At 45.5% G+C, this 13,793-nt stretch overlaps 1 protein-coding gene across 1 annotated transcript in view; it reads right to left on the minus strand.

The window, feature by feature from the left end:
• WIPF1 (WAS/WASL interacting protein family member 1) overlaps nucleotides 1-1,404 on the minus strand; it is a 123,011-nt gene extending 121,607 nt beyond the window's left edge. Inside the window, exon 1 of the mRNA XM_042949178.1 lies at nucleotides 1,286-1,404. The gene's annotated coding sequence lies outside the window, so the exon portion shown is untranslated. The remainder of the gene's footprint in view (nucleotides 1-1,285) is intronic.
• Between the last annotated feature and the right edge of the window lie 12,389 nt (nucleotides 1,405-13,793).

Genomic DNA, 13,793 nt, shown 5'->3' on the forward strand with positions numbered 1-13,793 from the left:
CACCAGAAGGAGAGGCAAGACGCAAAATGCTGATGGCGTACGGGGCTCTCTCAACTCAGAAAGTCAAAGGGTAATTTATACAAACTACAAACCAAACCAAACAAAACCTCCTTGGAGTTACTTCATCCGTTCTAGGAAAAGGCATTTTTGAGGAGGAAAAATATGCCAATGACTCAAAGTGAAGCTAAAGTATTGTTTTGAAATTGCCTTGGGAGACTGGCAGAAGAAAACCCACCCAGGGTGGGACTGTGTCCAGGGACTCCGCGGCAGCACTGCCTCGACACGCAGGGCCAGCGATTGAGGGTGGGGTCCAGGGACTATCTGGGGGACAGCCGTTAAATGCAACTTTAAGAAAAAGGGACAAAGTCTACCCGGTCACTGCTAACAACTTGAGAGCGTTCCCCAGAACGGAGATAAGGCCAGAAGCCAGAGGCCCAGGAAGGAATATTCCTCTGGGATAACGCAGGACCAAGAGCGGGCACAGACACACCCTTTGTTAATTTCAAAGTCTAACCACCAGTCGAAGTCGCCTCCGACTGGGTCAGCTGGTTTCTTTTACGCTTGCAACGTTCTTCAACGGTTCTTTTTTAGAGAGAAAAATGTGTTCGCAGAAAGAGGTAGGGGGAGTGAGACTGAAGTCAGGCTGTCCGGAAAGTCCGGGAGAGGCCCCGGGCAAGGGGAAAGGCGCTGACGGGGATTGGAAGCGCCTCTAAGGTCAATGCGCACATCTAACCCGCGCGTCTATACCGACCACAGAGCGAGCAGCGGGCTGCAGGCGGGAGCCCAGTTTGGGGAGCCGCGTTGCGAGATGAGCTCGATTCCACCAGCGGAGAAGGCGAGGCGGTTCCTGGGCACGAACCGGCCCGGAGATACCCGAAAGTCCCCATCCGCCCGAGCTGGGGGTGTAGATGCGGCCCCAGCGCATCCCCGTCAAGCCCCTGCCGCGGGGAACTACGGCCGCCGCGGGTCCCGAGCCCCCACCCCACTCCTCCCCGCCGCGGCCCCGGGGTCGGGGGAGCCCAGGAACGCGCGCGCCCAGGCGGGAGGCGCCCCGCGCCCGCGGCCCCGCCGTCCGCGGCCCCTTCCTTCCCGGCCCGGCCCCTCCCGAGGCCGCGCGCCCGCGCCCACCGCCCGCCGCGGACGCAGCCCCGACGCCTCCGGCCGCCCCCGGCCGCTGCCGCGCGGCGTTCCCCACCCCGCCGTCCAGCCCTGCCCTCCCCGGCGGCCGCGGGCGTCTCCCCGGGAGCCGCCTTGAGACCCCGCGCCCCGGTCGCGCGTCCCTTACCGCGCAGCGGCTCCGGGCGGCTCCAGGGCCCCGCGGCGCGCGGGGCATTTTTTCCGGGAAACTTCTCCCCGGTCCGTAGGGCTGAGCCGGCCGGGCAGGAAAAGTGCTCAGCGCCGGGAGGCTGCGACCATCCGGGAACTTCGCGGAGATGTAAACCCTCCCCCTCGACTCCCCGTCCCCCCCGCCTCCTGCGGCCCCGCCACATGTGGACGCGCCGCGAGGCCGCCGCCGGCCCTTCGCCCTCTCCTCCGGGCGCCGCGCCCGCCCCGCCTTTCTCCCGAGCTCTGCGCCCCTCTCCGCCCCCGGTCGCCCAGAGGAGCGTGGCGAGAGTGGGGTGCTAGGTGGCTGGGGCTCGTGGGTCCCTGTGTCCGCTCCCTGAGCAGTGAAGGCACGCGGCGGTGGGGTCCAGGACGGGCTGCTGCAGAGGAGCGGGAACTAGAAGGTGTGTACGACAGAGGGCCCTTTCCCCGGGACCCCGCATCCTCGCTCGCCAGCTCCCCGCCGCTGGGGGTCCGAAGGAAAGCCTTCTCCCATCGCCCTCTCCTCTGTTCTCAAAAGAGGGGGTCCAGCTTTGAGACACCTTAAATTAAAATTCATGTTAAAAATGAATTTCAAAAGAGAGTGGAACCCACAGGGGCCCACGTGCAAGTGCATCCGTCTCCCCGTCCCCTGTGTGGGGACGACGGTGCGGCTCTTCCAGTGGGGAGATGCCGTTCCGCCCCTCCACACGGGTGGGGTCCTTTCAGTAGTTTCGCCTTCGAGAGGGGATGGGCTTATCAGGTACCCACATCCTCAGACACAGTAGGATCACAGTAAACATTTGGAGAAAGTGAAGAAGGTTCTACTCCATCGCCAAGGCTAACTCTCTTTACCAGGCTTGGACCAGCTGAGAAAGCGCCAGGACTCTTAAAGAAAAGTTAACACACACCCAGACGCCCCAGGTACTAGAATGTGTGCATTTGAAAACAACCACAAGGTATGATCAATGTAATAACCATTTGACCATAGGTTAAAATATCAAGGTTGTGTATCCCTCTGAATAAAAGCAAAAAGGGTGGGAATATGCACTCTCAGGGATTGATGTCCTAGGCTGAGGAAGTCGTTCCTCCTTGACTTTAGGCTGTTCCTGTTCCTCCACCGTTCCCATACACACATTTGTATCTTGACATACTCTTAACAGGGACAACAGTGCTTCTGGAAAAAGGTGAAGTAACGTGTAAACCCGTCCTATTGACAAACTTTGGTTCCTAAGTATACCCGTCTTTTGAAGGTTTATTATATATTTGTCTTTCTTTTTAAGCCATTTCTATGGTAATATGCACGGGTTATGTTTTATATAAAACAGGGACCAGTGATTTCCTATATCAATATATTATTCCAGACTTGAAAACATACCAAGAGCAGTTATCACAGTGTGGCATGGAAGTTAAACCGAGGAGCTGCCTGGTTTCCTTGCAAGCTCTCTAAAGCCTCTTTTTTTTTTTTTTTTTTTTTTTTTTTTTTTTGCTTCGAATAGGCATAACGAGAATTCTTACCTCCTAGGGTTGTTGTAAAGATTAAATGTGATAATCCCTCTAAAGATGAGCAGAGTAGTGGTACACGAGTAGAACAGGAATCTTATCTTTGACTCCCCAAAGTTCAGCAGAGTACCTGTGCCCTGGGACCAATACTTGCCAGAAAAAGAACTCTCTTCAGTTTGCATCTTTCAAAGATCCACGTAAATTTTAGCATTGGTATACACAACAGGAAATTATGAAGGTAACATACATGCCCCCACCCGTTATTTCATCATTGGAAGCCCAAAATTAATGATATCCTGAATTGTCCACTGGTTTAAATCGCCCTTGAGGCCAGTGTCCAGAATGCGTCTGGCTCTCTCTCGGTCACCGATACTTCTCTCAATAGTCAAAACCTGAATAATATTTCATCAGTGGTAATTTTCTAGATTCAATAAGTGGGCTATAATTGTGTACAATGTTAACATTTGGGAAAGACGAGTGAACTGTATCTGGAAACATTCTTTTTTAATTTTTGCAACTTAGTTGTAAATTTGAAATACTTTGAAGCTGAAAAACTTCCTAATATTTTTTAATTAAAAAAAAATGATGGGGCGCTTTGGTGCACAGTCAGTTAAGCATCTGACTTTGGCTCAGGTCATGATCTCACTGTTAGTGAGTTCGAGCCCCATGTTGGGTCTGCACCAACAATGCAGAGCCAGCTTGGGATTCTCTCTCTCTGTCTCTCTCTTCCTCTCCCTCCCTCCCTCCCTCTCTCTCTTTCTCTGGCTTCCTCCACCCCCCCCCCTTGTGCTTTCTCTCTCTCTCTCAAAATAAATAAATAAACTTAAAAACAATGGGGGCACCTGAGTGGCTCAGTGGTTAAGTGTCCAACTTCGACTCATGTAATGATCTCACAGTTCGTGAGTTCGAGCCCCACGTTGGGCTGTCTTCTGTAAGCACAGTGCCTGCTTTAGATCCTCTGCATCCCTCTCTCTCTGCCCCTTCCCTGCTCGTGTGTGCTCTTTCTGTCTCAAAAATAAATAAACATTTAAATAAATAAAATAAAAATGAAAGAAAGAAAGAAAGAAAGAAAGAAAGAGAGAAAAAGAAAACCTGAGTGCCTAGGTGGCTTGGTTGCCTGAGCGTATGACTCTTGATTTTGGCTGGGGTGGTGATCCCAGGGTAGTGGGATCAAGCCTGTGTCAGGCTCTGTGTTCAGCGTGGAGCCTGCTTAGGATTCTCTCTCTCTCTCTCTCTCTCTCTCTCTCTCTGCCCCTTACCCCCCTCGAGCACTCTGTCTCTCCAAAAACCAAAACAAAACAAAAAAGAAGAAAAAAAAAAAGAAAACCTAAAATTCTACAAGAGATACCCTCTTCCTTGGGTAATGCCAAGGTGTAGCTTAAAATGAAGATACTGGTGTTAGTCGTAGGCAAAGGTACTCTGCTAATAAACCTTTGCCGTCACGTATGCTTTGATATAAATGCGTTAATAGGAGAAAATGGTTCGTTGAATTTTGTTTGAAGATGAAGGTGGTCTAGAAATGTCATGATGCGGGAAGTAAGGAGAAGGGAGGGAGGTAGAAGGACATGGAGATTGACTAGATAAAGACAAGTTTAGCAGAGCAGAATATTGTTTAATCCATATATCTGCTTACCATTTCATAGCTACCGTGCTGGGAACTCGAAACTAGGCTATGGTGGCTTAGAACTTCCCTTGTTATAACGATTAGTTATGTACCTTAAGCACTCGTTTAACACCTGTCTTGGCCCGTAGACTGTAGTAGCCCCAGTTTAGAGGGAGAGGCACGTGGCAGGAACTGCTTGCTTCACCACCGTGTTGGCACATTCTTCGTACTGATTACCACGTGATAAAGTGAATGCCATGACTAGGCTGGGCCCTTGCACATATAGAATCTCATTTAATTCTCACAGCAACTTTGCGAAATAGATAATTGTCCCCATTTTAGGGAGCTGTGACTTGGAGAGCTTAGGAAACCTGCCCCAAGATCACTCAGCTGGGGAATCCCAGAACCCAGATTATCCTGACACCGACACCCTTGCTCTGGTATGCATGCCGTCTCTTGACTTGTTCCCGGGTTGACTCCACCCCTGAGCTTCTGCTGGTGTGAATGGCCTCAATTAACTAGCATCCGGACTCCGTGGTGCCAAATAGCAAAAGAAGAAAATATTACACTTACCTTTGTAGAGAATTTTTGAAGTTCAGGTAGATCTGGTGAAAGGCTGTATGTTACCTTGAATGATTTGGGTTCTCTCTTCTGAATTAATGCAGGGAGGAAAGGGAATGCTATGTGGGATAACATGATTGGCCAGGGGATTGTACTGGAAATTAGGGTGTATGCGGGGAGGAAAAAATCTGGTCCACAGCTTTGCACTCAGTGGGTGGTCAGTGCATAGTTAGTGGATTTACTGGCTTCCGGAACTGAAGGACTCAGCTTTTTTTGTTGTTTGTCTATTTTTGAAAGGGTTGGGGACTGGCGGCCGGCGGCACGGAGATCAAGGGAGACGGAATCCCAAACAGGCTCTGCACTGTCAGGGTGGAGCCTGAGGTGGGGCTTGATCCCTTGAACAGAACAGTGAGATCATGACCTGAGCCAAAATCAAGAGTCAAGGCCGCTCAACTGACTGAGTCACCCAGGCACCCCTGAAAGGATTCAGCTCTTAAAAGCTGAATATTTTACTTATTTGTACCACACCTTATCCGCAAAAAACTTAAAATAGTAAGAGTTGAATATGATGAAATTTACATCTGGGGCTGCAGATTTACTAGAATGTTTTTGATCTTTATTTTTAATTGAAATATAGTTAACATAGGTTATTAGCTTCAGATGTACAAGGTAGTGATTTGACTTTTATACACATTACAAAATGATCACGATAAGTATAGTTACCATCTGTCACCATATGAAGTTGTTACAACATTATTAACTACATTTCCTTTGTTGTACTTTACATCCCTGTATTTATTTGTTTTAAAACTGGAAGTTTGGGGGCGCCTGGGTGGCGCAGTCGGTTAAGCGTTCGACTTCAGCCAGGTCACGATCTCACGGTCCGTGAGTTCGAGCCCCGCGTCAGGCTCTGGGCTGATGGCTCGGAGCCTGGAGCCTGTTTCCGATTCTGTGTCTCCCTCTCTCTCTGCCCCTCCCCCGTTCATGCTCTGTCTCTCTCTGTCCCAAAAATAAATAAAAAACGTTGAAAAAAAAAATAAAATAAAAAAAAAAAACTGGAAGTTTGTATCTCTTAATCCCCTTCACCTATTTTGCCCATCCCCCTACCTCTCAACCCTCTGGCAACTACCAGTATGTTTTCTGTATTTATGAATCTGCTTCTGTTCTGTTTTGTTTTTTAGAATCCACAAATAAGTGAAAGTATATGGTATTTGTTTTTCTCTGTTTGACTTATTTTACCTGGCATAATTCCTTCTAGGTCCATCCATGTTGTCACAAGTAGCAAGATCCATTCTTTTTATGGCTGAATAATATTTCAGTGCGTGTGTATGTGTGTGTATGTGTATGTTTATGTATATATATATACACACACATATATACATACCACATCGCTTTATCCATTCAACTCTCAATGGACACTTAGGTTGCTTCCATATCTTAGCCATTGTAAATAACACTGCAATGAACATAAGGGTGCATATATCTTTTTGAATTAGTGTTTTGTTTTCCTCGGGTAAACACCCTGAAGTTCAATTTCTGGATCATACCATAGTTCTGGGGTTTTTTGTTTGTTTTGTTTTGTTTTGTTTTCAAGATTTTTGTTTTAAGTACTCTCTACGCCCATCGTGGGGCTTGAACTTACAACTCTGAGATCAAGAGTCCCATGCTCTGCTGATTGAGCCAGCCGGTAACCCCCGTAGTTCTCTTTTTAAGTTTTTGAGGAACCTCCATGCTATTTTCCACACTGGCTGCACCAATTTATATTCTCATCAATAGTGCACAAGGGTTCCCTTTTCTCCACTTCCTTGCCAACACTTGTTATTTCTTATCTTTTTGATAATAGCCATTCTGACAGGTGTGAAGTGATATTTCATTGTGTGGTTTTTTTTTTTAATTTTTTTTAATGCTTATTTATTATTGAGAGAGAGAGATAGAGCATGAGTCGGGGAGGGGCGGGCAGAGAGAGGGAGACACAGAATCTGAAACAGGCTCCAGGCTCTGAGCTGTTAGCACAGAGCCCAATGCAGGGCTCGAACCCACAAACCTCAAGATCATGACCTGAGCCGAAGTCGGATGCTTAACCGACTGAGCCACCCAGGCGCCCCTTGTGGTTTTGATGTGAATTTCCCTGATGACTAGTGGTGTAGAGCATGTTTTCATGTGTAGGTTGGCCATCTGTATGTCTTCTTTGAAAAAATGTCTATTTAGGTCCTCTGCCCATTTTTTAAATTGGATTGTTTTTTTGGTGTTGAGTTGTGTAAGTTCTTTATATATTTTGGATACTAACCCCTTATCAGATACGTCATTTGCAAATATCTTCTCCTATTCAGTACATTGCCTTTCCGTTTTGTTGATGGTTTCCTTTACTGTGCAAAACCTTGTTAGTTTGACATAGTCTCATTTGTTTATTTTTGCTTTTGTTGCCCTTGCCTGAGGAGACAGATCCAAAAAATATTGCTGTTAGCAATACTCTGATATCTAAGAGTTTACTGCCATGTTTTCTTTTAGGAGTTTTATGGTTTTAGGTCTCACATTTAGGTCTTTAATCTATTTTGAGTATTGTGTATGGTGTAAGAAAGTGGTCCAGTTTCATTCTTTTCCATGTAGCTGTCCAGTTTTCTCAACACCGTTTACTAATAATACTGTCTTTTCCCCATTGTGTATCCTTGCCTCCCTTGTCATAGAGTAATTGATCATCCATAAGCTTGGGTTTATTTCTGGGCTGTCTGTTTTGTTGTATTGATCTATGTGTCTATTTTTGGTTTAGTCCCATGCTGTTGTGATTACTGTAGCTTTGCAGTATAGTTTAAAATCTGGGATTGTGATACCTTAACTTTGTTTTTCTTTCTCAGGATTGCCATGGCTACTTGGGTTGTTTGTGGTTCCATATAAATTTTAGTATTATTTGTTCTAGTTCTATGAAAATTGCTGTTGGTATTTTGATAGGGTTTGCATTGAATCTGTAGATTGCTTTGAGCAGTATGGACATTTTAACATTATTAATTCTTCTGATCCATGAACACAGGATGTCTTTCCGTTTGTGTCATTTTCAATTTCTTTTATCAGTGTCTTGTATTTTTCAAAGTACAAGTCTTTCATTTCCTCGGTTAAATCCATTCTTAAGTATTTTGTTTTTACTGATGCAATTGTAAATAGGATTGTTTTCTAAGTTTCCCTTCGTCCTAGTTCATTATTAGGGTATAGTAATACAACAGGTTTCTGTATATTAACTTTGTGTCCTGCAACTTGGTGGGTTTCATTTATTAGTTCTGATAGTTTTTTGGTGAAGTCTTCCAGGTTTTCTATGTATAGTGTTAGGTCACTTGCAAGTAATGACAGTTTTGCTTTTTCCGAAGCAATTTGGATGCCTTTGATTTCTTTTTCTCATGTGATTGCTGCAGCTAGGACTTCCAGGACTCTGTTGAATAAAAGTGGCCAGAGTGGGCATCCTTATCCTGTTCCCGGTCTTAGAGGAAAAGCTTTAGCCTTTGAGTATGATGTTAGCTTTAGGTTTATCATATATGGCCTTTGTTATTTGAGGTGACATTCCATTACTTTGCCATATTCTAATCATTAGAAGCAAGTCACTAAGTCCATCCAGTGTGAGGGTCACGTAGGGTGTTAATATCAGTAGGCAGGGGTCATTGGGCTCATCTTTGGATCATCTTAACCCACCACTTTCATGAAGGTGTTCTAGGTTAAAGTGAATTCATTTGTGTAAAATAACGCACATGGTATCGGACTCTTAACTCGAGAAAAGCTCATTGTCATTATTGGCGGCAGCAGTGGCAGCGCGTCCGTTACTCACATGCATTTTCCTCTTTGGTTTTAGTGTCATATCAACTTCCAAAGAGTGGCATTCACACCATAGCTGCTGTTTGGCCAGGATATCAGGCAGTTTCATCAGGAGACATATCTTCTCAAATGAGATCATATAGGAAAGCCCAAAAAAGGAATTATTTGCAAAGGTGTTTAGGAAGAGGAACAAGGAATGGTGCCATGCCCCAAGGCTGAAACAGCACGGAGTTATTACTGCTTCTGAGCCTGAAGGTGAAGGAATATGAGCCAGAACCAGGGCAGGGTAGCTTTGGTTCCAGGAGAGACCTCTGGCAGGAGTTGTGACCTTCAGAGGCAGAATGATGCGAAGCCGTGGTGACCCAGTGGGGTGAAGAATGAATATCCTGATTTTACTCCTCTCCCTCCAGTACCACCCATCATCTGAGCCCAGTCAGGAGCCATAGGACAAGGAAACCCACCCTCCTGCCCATACAGGTCAGCCCCCAGGACTAGAGGGGTGAATGGAAAATATCCAATATGGGCAGGCACAGCTATTCTCCGTTGGGATACTTCCTGGGAACATGACACTGTGTTCTCTTCATATAAAGGAGGAACTGAAAGGCAGTCAGTTAATCATGAGTTTCCAGGATAACTGTCAGAGAGAGGTGGTGGAAGGGAACACAGTTCCAGAGGAGTTTGATGTAATTGTTGGTTTATGGTGCTCCTAAGGAGCTTTCATTTGGGCGAGTGAAGAAGGCACAGCAGTTTAAATTCATAGCTGGCAGGTGAGCTCAGAGTAAGTGTCTCGGGGAAGTTCATGTGGGCTGTAGGTTTTATTTATTCAGGGAATGAACTTAATGACATGGAAGGTGTTTGCTCTGCTCACTCTGTCTGATGGCTCTGACTGATGATTAAACCTTGCTTTATTGGTCAGGTACCAGTTCGGTTACCTTGTGAAGACCTTAGGTGCTTCCAAAGGCAAATGGTTTTCCAAACATCATTCCCCTCCTATAAAAGAGATCCAGGAATTTCCCTTCAGTGAGACAAGGCAGTACAGTTGGAGAAGTGAGACCCTAATGCCATAACCAGGAAGTGGGGTAAACCCAAAGACTCAGGTGGTCCTGACCCTGTCTAGTCTCTGCACCCACAGGAAACCCCTGTGGGATCTGGTTAATTGTGAATGTTTGTGTCCATGGATTCAGCCTGCGGAAGTGGGGGACACTGGAAGGGGGCAGGAAAGGCTACATTTCCTGATTAATTTCTTTAGTTTTAAAATAAGTACTTTGTGAAGATGCTGTTAAAAATATGATTGAACTGGGGGCACGTGGGTGGCTCAGTCGGTTAAGCATCTGACTTCAGCTCAGGTCATGATCTCGCGGTTCGTGGGTTCGAGCCCCGTGTCTGGCTCTGTGCTGACAGCTCAGAGCCTGGAGCCTGCTTCAGATTCTGTCTCCAGCTCTCTCTGCCCCTCCCCCTGCTTGCGCTCTGTCTCTCTGTGTCTCCAAAAATAAACAAACTTTAAAAATACATACATGATTGAATTGGAAGACCACTCTTCATTTTATTTTTTGGAAGACTGTTCTTTAAAAGTTGACAGGGGTACTTGCTAAAATATCCCAAGAGTGTTTTTGAAAACTGATGATGTGTCGTAGACCCTAACGAGTCACGAATTCAACATTCTGCAGTATGGTCTTAAAAATGACAAAAGTCGGGGTGCCTGGGGTGGCTCTGTCAGTTAAGCGTCCTACTTCGGCTCAGGTCATGATCTCACGGTTTGTGAGTTCAAGCCCGGCATCAGGCTCTGTGCTGACAACTTGGAGCCTGGAGCCTGCTTCAGATTCTGTGACTCCCTCTCTCTCTGCCCCTCCCCCACTCTCTCTCTCTCTCTCTGCCTGCCCCTCCCCCCACCACTCTGTCTCTCTCTCAAAAATAAATAAAACATTAAAAAAATTTTTTAAATGACAAAAGTTAAATATATATAAAATGTAAAATATGTCAAAACAATAATAAAATTCATAAACAGAATCTAGGAGATGGGGAAGACTATGAAAATCTTTAATTTACAAAGACTTGTTTATTATCTGTGTTAAAGTACTTAAAGATATCACTAAACTTAAAGCTTTTTAAAACATTGAACATATTTAAATAAAAAACGTTGAAAAAAAAATTTAAAAAAAAAAAAAAAAACAAAACATTGAACATATAGGTATACCTGGCTGGCTCAGTGTGTGACTTTTTTTTTTTTTTAATTCATTTATTTTTGAGAGACAGAGACAGAGTGCAAGCGGGGGAGGGTAAGAGAGAGGGGGAGACACAGAATCCAAAGCAGGCTCCAGGCTCTGAGCTGCCAGCACAGAACCTGACACAGGGCTCGAACCCATGAACCATGAGATCATGACCTGAGCTGAAGTCAGACGCTCAACTGACTGACCCACCCAGGCGCCCCATGGAGTGTGACTCTTGATCTCCAGGTTGTGGGTTCCATCTCCATGCTGGGGGTAGAGATGACTTAAAAATAAAATCTTTAATAAAGAAAACCTTCACGGGCACCTGGGTGGCTCAGTCAGTTAAGTGTCCAACTTTGGCTTAGGTTGTGATATCACAGTTTGTGGTTTCGAGCCCCACGTCAGGCTCTGCACTGACAGCTCAGAACCTGGAGACTGCTTTGCAGATTCTGTCTCCCTCCGTCTCTTTCCCTTCCCCACTTGTACGCCCTTTGTTTCTCTCAACAATAAACATTAAAAAAAAAAAAAAAACCTTCCAATGTATACTCTTCTTTTTCGGAAAGGCAAGTGTTCTAAATTTGCTCATCTTTTCTGTGATAAGTGGCAGTTAGCACTGTGCTACCTATCCAATAGTTTAGAAAAGAATAAGTTCCCTTAATCTGTCACTCTAACGTACAGTGATATTTTAATGTGAGAGAGAAACAGACTTTGAAAAGAAATTTGTACTATGGAAAAAGTATTGTTGAAAATACTTTAGAAATGTTTAGAAATGTATCAGCCAGTGGTTTAGTTTTAAAGAAAACAAGTTTTACTATCTATAAAAACTCCTATATCTGTACTACTTTAAAAAGTTGGAGAGGAATTTTGAATCTGCTTGAAATCGTCCCAAGTATTTTAGAATGGGGGGCACCTAGGCCCTTTATTAAAATTGTAAAATGTATCAGCTTCTAATAAGCCTGTATGAGTAAATGATTGACTTCAGGAGGAGAGAAATTTACCAGCCAAATTTCATAAAGACCTTTATATAACAGATGAATGGCACGGAAACAATTACTGTGATTTGCTAAATGCACCCATTGCTGCCCTTCCCCACCTGTAGTCACTAACCTTTGTGAGGCCACATCTTCTATAATGCCAGTCAGGTGGCTCGTAAGCAAGGCGTGTGGGGCGCCTGGGTGGCTCAGTCAGTTCAGCACCTGACTCTTGATTTCAGCTCAGGTCGTGATCTCACAGTTCATGAATTCCAGCTATGCATCAGGCTCTGCCCCTGCTAGTGAGGAAACTGCTTGGGATTCTCTCTCTCCCCCTCCCCTGCTGAAGCTTGTGTTTGCTCTCTCTAAACAAACAAACAAACAAACAAACAAACTTAAACAAAAGCAAGGCATGAACTTAGAATTGGAACTTTAAATCCACTTTTTCCATAAAGGGTTAACCAAGGTTTTTTAATGGAGCAAATGATGAGTGGGTGGGAGGCGGGAAGAGGGATGACTAGACGGAACCCAGGGAATTTTTAGGGTATGAAATTATTTTATATGATGCTGTAATGTAAGGAGACTGTAATGGGCATTTATCAAAGTCCGTGGAATGTGCAACATAAAGAGGAAACCCTAAAGGAAACTGTGGACTTCAGTTAATGATAATGTATCAACATTGGCTCAAGTTTTATAGAAAATGCATCACCCTAATATGAGACGTTATTAATAGGGGCCACTGGGGAGGGGAAAGCGCTGAGCAGGTACATCTGAACTCTGTATACTTTCTGCTCAAATTTTCTATAAACCTAAAACTGCTCCCCAAGCTAACGTCTGTTAATTTTTTTTTTTTAATGAGGCATATTTAATTATAGACCTCTAAGGACAGTTCCATCTTTTAGTGACAGCAGAAAGGTACCATAAATAAAAGTGTAAAAATATTGTTTAATTCATTTGCTTTCATTTATATTTGTGTATATTTAATAATGTCCGTAACAGATTATTCCAGTAATACCTAATTATAATTTGTAAGTAAATCAATCTCAGTCTATGGGGAGGGTTGCCTTCTCAGACACTTTTATTGATAACTGTGCACATTCAGAATGTGTGTTGCCGTCTGGACGATGCTTTCCCACAGAGAAAGTAAGCGTCAGCTGGCGCAGTGAATCCCTGGTGGAGGCTTGATAGGCACCCTCAGAGGGTGGTGCTGGGGGGTGATTTACTCCGGCTGCCTTCCCGGGGCCCAGGCAGCACCAACCAGGCAGCATGACTGGGGGAAGTCTGGCCAAGCAGCGGCCATGATTAGGGGCTGCGGGACTTGGTTTATGTGGCCAGATTAAAAGAATTGGAATGCTCATGACCTGACGGAGTGACAGACAGCTGGGGAGCGGGGCTGGAGCCCGGAAGAGCCAGGTCCTCCGGCAAGACTGGCTGAAGCTTGCTGTTAATACAGGAGGTAAGCAACGGGCGACCAGGGCGCAAAGCTCCTGGGCGACCGGGAGGCCCAGCAAAGCTTTAACATGGGTAGACTTTGTCAGCAAGGTCAGTGCTGGCAGCACGGTGGGGCCTGACAATTCCTGTAATCACCAGCTTCGTATCAAAGGTCCCTGGAGTGGTAAGACCCTGCAGGCTGGCGTGGAGAGGATGGACGTGGAGGGCTGTTGGGGACTGACACCTGTGGGGTCCAGCGAGGAAGGAAGGAAGCAGCTCCCGCTTCCTTACTCACGACAGAATGGAATTAGAAAATGAAACAGCCACTTCCTGGCCTGTGGAAAGAGGATGTTTCCGGGGCGTCCACCAATTAGACAAAACCCCAAAGGCATCCTCTTCCTAATTCCTGAAATCCTGAGT

The sequence above is a fragment of the Panthera leo genome, chromosome C1 (assembly GCF_018350215.1).
Source record: "Panthera leo isolate Ple1 chromosome C1, P.leo_Ple1_pat1.1, whole genome shotgun sequence".
NCBI lineage: Eukaryota > Metazoa > Chordata > Mammalia > Carnivora > Felidae > Panthera > Panthera leo.